This window comes from Canis lupus, chromosome 27 (assembly GCF_011100685.1).
Source record: "Canis lupus familiaris isolate Mischka breed German Shepherd chromosome 27, alternate assembly UU_Cfam_GSD_1.0, whole genome shotgun sequence".
NCBI lineage: Eukaryota > Metazoa > Chordata > Mammalia > Carnivora > Canidae > Canis > Canis lupus.
In genome coordinates this window covers 40,768,993-40,776,083 of record NC_049248.1, presented here as the reverse complement: position 1 = coordinate 40,776,083, position 7,091 = coordinate 40,768,993, and the positions used below count along the sequence as shown (strand labels likewise).

At 41.8% G+C, this 7,091-nt stretch overlaps 1 pseudogene; it reads right to left on the bottom strand.

The window, feature by feature from the left end:
• Positions 339 to 1,303, bottom strand: OR11M1P (olfactory receptor family 11 subfamily M member 1, pseudogene; annotated as a pseudogene).

Here is a 7,091-nt window from a genome sequence, read left to right as displayed (position 1 = left end):
TTATTCATGAGAGACACACAGAGAGAGAGAGGCAGAGACAGATGGAGGGAGAAGCAGGCTCTATGCAGGGAGCCCGATGTGGGACTCGATCCAGGGTCTCCAGGATCACGCCCTGAGCAGAAGGCAGGCGCCCAACCCCTGAGCCACCCAGGGATCCCCTGGGCATAAGATTTTGATCGCTTCCCCATTCCAAATGGAAAAATTAAGTTACCTCATTTTGTCAGACATCTGTTTTCAATCCCACAGTATTTATCTTTTCATCACAGTAGTCTCTAGTCCTCTAGACTTTGAGGAAGGGGCTAAGCTGGAATCCAGGAAGAAGTCAATAGCTGCCCTACCCCCCACAGAGGAGTATGTCTTAGGATAAGCTGTCCCCAGAGTCTATGAAGGGCCCCCTTTACCTCTTGGTTCTTGAGGCTGTAAATGATGGGGTTGACCATAGGAGTGAATACAGTATAGAGGACAGAGAAGGCCTTTCGGAGCAAGGGGGCCATGTGGTCTGTTGGGGCTACATAGACCACAATGAGGGTGCCATAAAACACCCCGACCACGCTGAGGTGGGAGGAACAGGTGGAGAAGGCTTTCTGCCTACCATGGCCTGAAGGTATTTGCAGCACAGTCCTCAAGATGAAGGCATAGGTGCCACAATCAACAGGAAGGGGGCCAATGTCAGAAAGCCTGAGATGCTCACCCCAGCTCCCCACATGACCCCCACATCCCCACAGAACAGCCCTACAACTGGAGCAAAGTCACAGAAGTAGTGGTCGATCTCCCTGCTGCCAGGGCAGAGGGGAAGAGGGGCTGCCAGGGCCAGAGTGAAGGCAGAGAAAGAAAAGCCACTGACCCAGGCTCCAGCAGCGAGGCAGCCACACAACCAGGTGCTCATCAGGGCAGGGTAGCGAAGAGGGTGGCAGATGGCCAAGTAACGGTCATAGGACATAGCAGATAGCAGGAGGCACTCAACAGCAGCCAGGGAGGCAAACACGTAGAACTGGACCAGACAGCTGACCAGTGAGATGGCTTCCCTCCCTTCCAGAAAGCTCCACAGCAGCTGAGGCATGATGTTGGAGGTATAACCAATCTCCAGCAAGGAGAAGTGGCAGAGGAAGAAATACATGGGTGTGTGGAGTGTCCGACTGGAGGCCACAGCCAGCACGATGAGGGCGTTGCCCCCAACTGTTACCACATAAATGGCCAAAAAGAAGGTGAAGGGGAGGAAGCCTAGGTGTTGCAGATCCCCAAAGCCAACCAGGATCAGCCAGGTGGTCTGGTTTTCACTGTCACCACTGGATTGCTTCCTCATCTAGATCTGGGCCGAGGAGAAGAGAGGAAGGTAACTTTAACCAAGATCCTATAAGGACCACACCCTATGCTTGGTTTATTCATTTATTCATCACAGCAAGCATTAGAGATAGGCCTTATTGTCTCCTGTATATAGAGGAGAAACTGAGACCCAGTAAGATTAAGTCAATTATTCAAGGCAATTATGATGTAGTCAAGATGTGAACCCACATTTGCTTGAGTCCAAAGCTTCTGCAATAGTCTACTATCCTACAATTCTTTCCTAAATCCTTCCTGAGTGATAAAAATATTAGTATCAGAGCAGTATAGGACTCTTCCAATCGTCAGTGAGGTATTTACTGACAATCTTGGCTGAGTATCAACGGCAGAATCACACCTGGTGGGGTCCTCTGGAGGGGTGGGGTGGGAGGACTCCATCACTCAGTTGGCAGGTGGTCCTACTCAGAGGTCATGCACATTCCTGAAGCAGCTAATCATCTCGTACTATTTTCCTCTTCTAAGACAATGAGATGGAAATTTTGATGAGCAATCTATATCATTTATTCTGTAAGAGGTGCAATATAGAAAGATCTGAATTAATTCAGATCCCACTTTGCTGGGTATTCATTCCTTTTCCTTGGACAAGTGACCTGGTGACCACTGGTAAGGCAATTCTTACACTGTGCTCAGTCTCTTATCAGTTTATTGGAAGATGAGAATACTTTCTTTTTCTTGGTTCTCCTGCCCTGTATTCTCTATACAGGTCTCATGGTCATTTTATCTCACCTGATGTGGATTATTTAGACATTTCTATCCTGTGACAGGATTCCTTCTCTTAGTTTTTACACTATTATGCTAATGCCAAACACACAGGAAGACCTTGATAAGTACTTGTGGAATGAATGAATGAATGAATGAATAAATAAATAAATAAAATAAGTGAACTAGTTATAGTAATTTTCCAATGGTAAATTGCCACAGAAAAATTGCAGCATCTGACAGTTAATGCTTAGGCTAAGGAAAGAGGCATTTAAATGATTGCTAACATAGACGAGGCATCTCTGAGTCCTCCCCTAACTGAGGGAATATTGGAATATCGTCACTTAGTTTGAGATGGAACCATGATTAAGGCTGGCGATGGAAGTCAAGTAGGTGTGTGTGTATGTTTGTAGTAGGGGGAAGAAACCAGAAAGTCCAACATGATAGAAAGTTTTCTCATTTTTGAAGTTAAGAAAGGTGACATTCCACATTAGTAAATGGCGGCAAGAACACAGGGTTTTTGTGTTCCTTCCAGGGTCCTACCTTTCCCTCTGGTTTTGGGCTTCCATCATGCAGACACACATTTGGTCACATGGGAGATACTGACAGTGGGAACAGAATACTTTCATATGTATTTGATACATATTTTATCTTTTTATATACTAATGGCTTTTTTTTTTTTTTTGAGAGAGAGTAGGGGGAAGGACAGTTGAGGGACAGGGGGAGAGAGAGACAGAGAGAGAGAGAGAGAGAGAGAGAGAGAGAGAGAAAATCTTCAGCAGGCTCCTTGCCCAGTGCAGAGCCTGACGTGGGGTTCAGTCTTAACGACCCTGAGATCATAACCCGAGCTGAAATCAAGAGTCAGATGCTTAACTGACTGAGCCACCCACGTGCTCCTTTTAGTGGCTTCTTAAAGAGCCAGAGAGGGACTTGAATTGAGAATGAAATAGACCCTGGGTGTAGCAGAAAGATGGAACAAGGGAAGAAGCTAGTAAAACTAACCAAACCAACCAACCAACCAACAAACCAACCAACCAACAAACCAACCAACCAGTTAACTGACCCAAAACTTCCTAAGTCTTCTCAAGTCTCTGAGTCAATGCTTATGATAAAAAAGTTACTGTTGCTCTTGTTAACCAGTGAATTTGACTTTGGCCTCTGGTAAAATTCTTGAATATATTCTTTCTAGAAAACATGCAAGTCTCATAAGGAAACATCACCAGGAGCTATATAACAATAGTTATAATGTCAAACCTTACATAATGTTTCTTATTGATAGTATTAATAATTTAGTAGATCAGGAGAACGGAGTAGAAAAAGGACATAATTAATTTTGGTAAAGCTTCATAGAAAAGATGGTAACTGTGAGCTTAAAGATAACATTTTTAGTTTGGCTACCCTACACCAAAATTATTCATTAATGACTCTGAAAATCTGGAGAAACCTGTGTAGTGAAGAGGAGAAGGCTTTATCTTCTTGTCTTCTTCACCTATTTTGGCAGTGACTTCGATAAAAAGTAAATATGCATGGCCCATCAAGCTACAGATGATATGAAACAAAGAGGGGAAGCCCGTATTATAGGTGATAAAATTATAATCCAAAATAATCTTGTGTTTTGGAATGCTAGACTAAAAACAAGATGAAATTTAACAGGGGCACGTGTAAAATCTGCTTGTAGGCTTTACCTGTCAGCTGAAAAATAGCCATTTATGTGAAAATTATTTGCGATTTTTGTTGATTATTATGAATTAGGACTTCGGAACTGTGAAGCATGAGGAACATATGAAGAATGTGGAGATGTTTACTCTGGAAATGACAAAATAATGGGTGACTATGATAGCTATTTTCAAGTATTGGAAGGATTCCTTCTGCCTCCATCCCCAGGGCTTATTTATTTCATAGCTGGAAGTTTGTACCTTTTGACCATCTTCATTCAATTCCTTCCTCTCTCCCCCTACCTTTCCTCTACCCACCCAGAAGGATTCTTATGAAGAGGGACTATAGTTAGCCCATAGATGCTCAGAGGGCAGAACAAGGACAAAGGGGTGGTGTGGTGGAAAGCCCATACTCTCCTACCTGTGCTGATTTCAAAGAGGTGATTCTTATGGGGCAAATAATCGTGTTATTTATAGCATGATTTTTGGGCATTAAAATAAAGATCATTGGACAGGGTCAGAGGTGGAGGAAATGAACTTTCTTCCTAGAGGCTCCAGAAGTTGGCAAATAATGGGTCCTATTCTTTGAAACCTACTGGAACAAACACAAGACATTTAAAAAATATGGCAAGCTCTCTTCCAAATGTGTTTAGATTGGGTCAGAGGTGGTTCTCTCTGTTGGCAGTGAGTAGTGTTGAGCCGGATGAACCTTAGATAGAGTGGAAAGGGAGTCTGATCTGCTTTGGGCTTTGAGTCAACTCCTTTTCTCCTAGTTGTCTTACCTCCAGATTAAATTCTTCTGCCAGCTGACCGCTCTGTGGACTTTCTGCTTTTCTTTTATGGAGGCTCCATGTTATTGGCTTCTCTCTACTTCAGGGTGCTCACAGAAGACTGTGGTCCTTATCCTGTACATGCTGCTATGGACACTACTGCCTTTTCTAGAGCAGGGCAGCCTCCTTCCCTTGTGGGAGTTGAAGAAGAGCCTCCTTGGGGAGAATATGTAGCTTGGAGCCACCTGGAATGGCTGCATCTGTGTTTTGGTTCTAGGGGAATGTTCTGGTCCACCAGGGACCACATCCAGGTGTTTGACTCAAATCTAATGACCTCTTTCTTACAAGATAGGGAAAGACTTGGAAAGGCCTCAGAATAGTCACAATTAAGAACAAAATTTCTCAATATTTATAAAATATATTTTATATATAATTTATATGTTTTATAATTATAATATTTTATAATTATTTTATAATTCTTATCAGCTTATTTAGTGAATATTTGATGCTCAGAATGAACCCTAAGGTGAAATGTGAATATGCTGTGATTTGTTCTTGCAGCATTGGGATGGATTATCTATCTAACAGCTAGATTAGTAGTCTTTCTGTTGTGGCATGAATTAGGACCTGGGGTCCTGCTTTAATCTCTTAGCAGGGAGGAGGCAGGAAGAAACTGCTATACAATTCTGTAGATACATAACATCAGAGATTAATATAAAACCAGGTCAGGCGCCATTGAGATAGTGGAATAGTAGTGGCAGAAACTAAATGCAGCCAAATGACAAATGTGAAGAAGGAAACCTGTTGCAGAAATATAGCACCAAATTCCTTCCACATGAAGCTAGGAAGAGGACAGCACAGGGTCATGGCAGGGGCTGGGTTTTTCCAGTAACAGTCTAGGATGGCCCTTCCTGGAAGAAACTGGACAAGTATTTTACTTGACAGGTGAAAGGCAGAGTGGAAAAACTTGGATGAGGAAAAGGTGACCTGCAATAAATTAATTAGCATATTCTCTTTGAGAAAGTAGTTGAGAATAAAATATGTCTGCCCAGGTCTTGGGTTGTGTAAGGAGCCTTGGGTTGTATAAAGATATGTCAGGTGTGGGCAGCCCTGGTGGCGCAGTGGTTTAGCACTACCTGCAGCCCAGGGTGTGATCCTGGAGACCCGGGATCAAGTCCCACATCAGGCTCCTTGCATGGAGCCTGCTTCTCCCTCTGCCTGTGTCTCTGCCCCTCTCTCTCTGTGTTTCTCATGAATAAATAAATAAATAATTCTTAAAAAAAAAAGATATGTCAGGTGAGAAGAAGAATAAGAGCCTTTCTTTTTAGAAAGGCTCTGTGTTTATGGATTTAGAATTTATGAAAATTGTAATAAAAATATCCAATGTGTACTTAAAATTTATTTTAATTTCAGATTTATTTATTTATTTATATATATATTTATTTATTTATTTGTTATTTTATTGGAGTTCAATTTGCCAACATATAGCCTAACACCCAGTGCTCATCCTGTCAAGTGCTCCCCCTCAGTGCCCGTCACCCAGTTACCCCCACCCCCTGCCCACTTCCCTTTCCACCACCCCTTGTTCGTTTCCCAGAGTTAGGAGTCTCTCATGTTCTGTCTCTCTTTCTGATATTTCCCACTCATTTTTTCTCCTTTCCCTTTTATACCCTTTCACTATTTTTTATATTTCAAAAAAAAAAAATTTCAGCTCTTTTTCTGAAGTGTTACCTGTGAGTTTAAGGTGGAAATAAAGGATCTATTCGCTGTTTTCTAAGTATTAGATTAAGATTTCATTTAAAAATGTATCACAACATTAATTAATTCAAGAAATAATTACTGAGTACTTATGACCAGTCAGGCACCGTTCTAAATTCTAGGTATACAGCAATGAACAAAACAAAAATTGGTTAATAGAGTTATCTATTTACTACTTTCAATGACCCATGCCTTGATGATGAGTTCATGTTACCCGCATCAGACAGCCCCTTCACCCAGACCCAGCCCCCTGGAATGCAGAAATCCTGCCTGAGAAAAAAATTTATCTTCCTAGGGCAAGATTTTTCTTTTGTTTATTGATTTATTTAAGTAATCTCTATACCCAACACGGGGCTTGAACTCATGACCCAGAGATTACGAGTCACATGTTCCACCAACCAAGCCAGCCAGGTGCCTCTAGGACAAGATTCTTGTATCTTTTATTCCAACTCACTGATATAAGCATCAATTTTGAGTGGAGAGGATATAGAGGGGAGGATGTGGTAAACCAGATAGCAAAGTAACTACCAAAAGAGACTATTTGTTGAATAGTCTGTGCTAGGTACTCTGATCATAGTTTTACAAACTTATCTCACTAAAGCCTCATAATAATCATGGGAGGTAATTATTATTAATTTTTGTGCATAACACATTTTAAAATTTTATTTAAATTCAATTAATTAACATATAATGTATTATTGGTTACAGAGGTAGAGTTCAGTTATTCATCAGTCTTATATAACACCCAGGGCTCCTTGCATCATATGCCCTCCTTAATGCCCATCACCCAGTTACCCAGCCCCCACCCCCCCTCCCCTCTAGCAACCCTTAGTTTGTTTCCTATGATTAAGAATCTCTTATGGTTTGT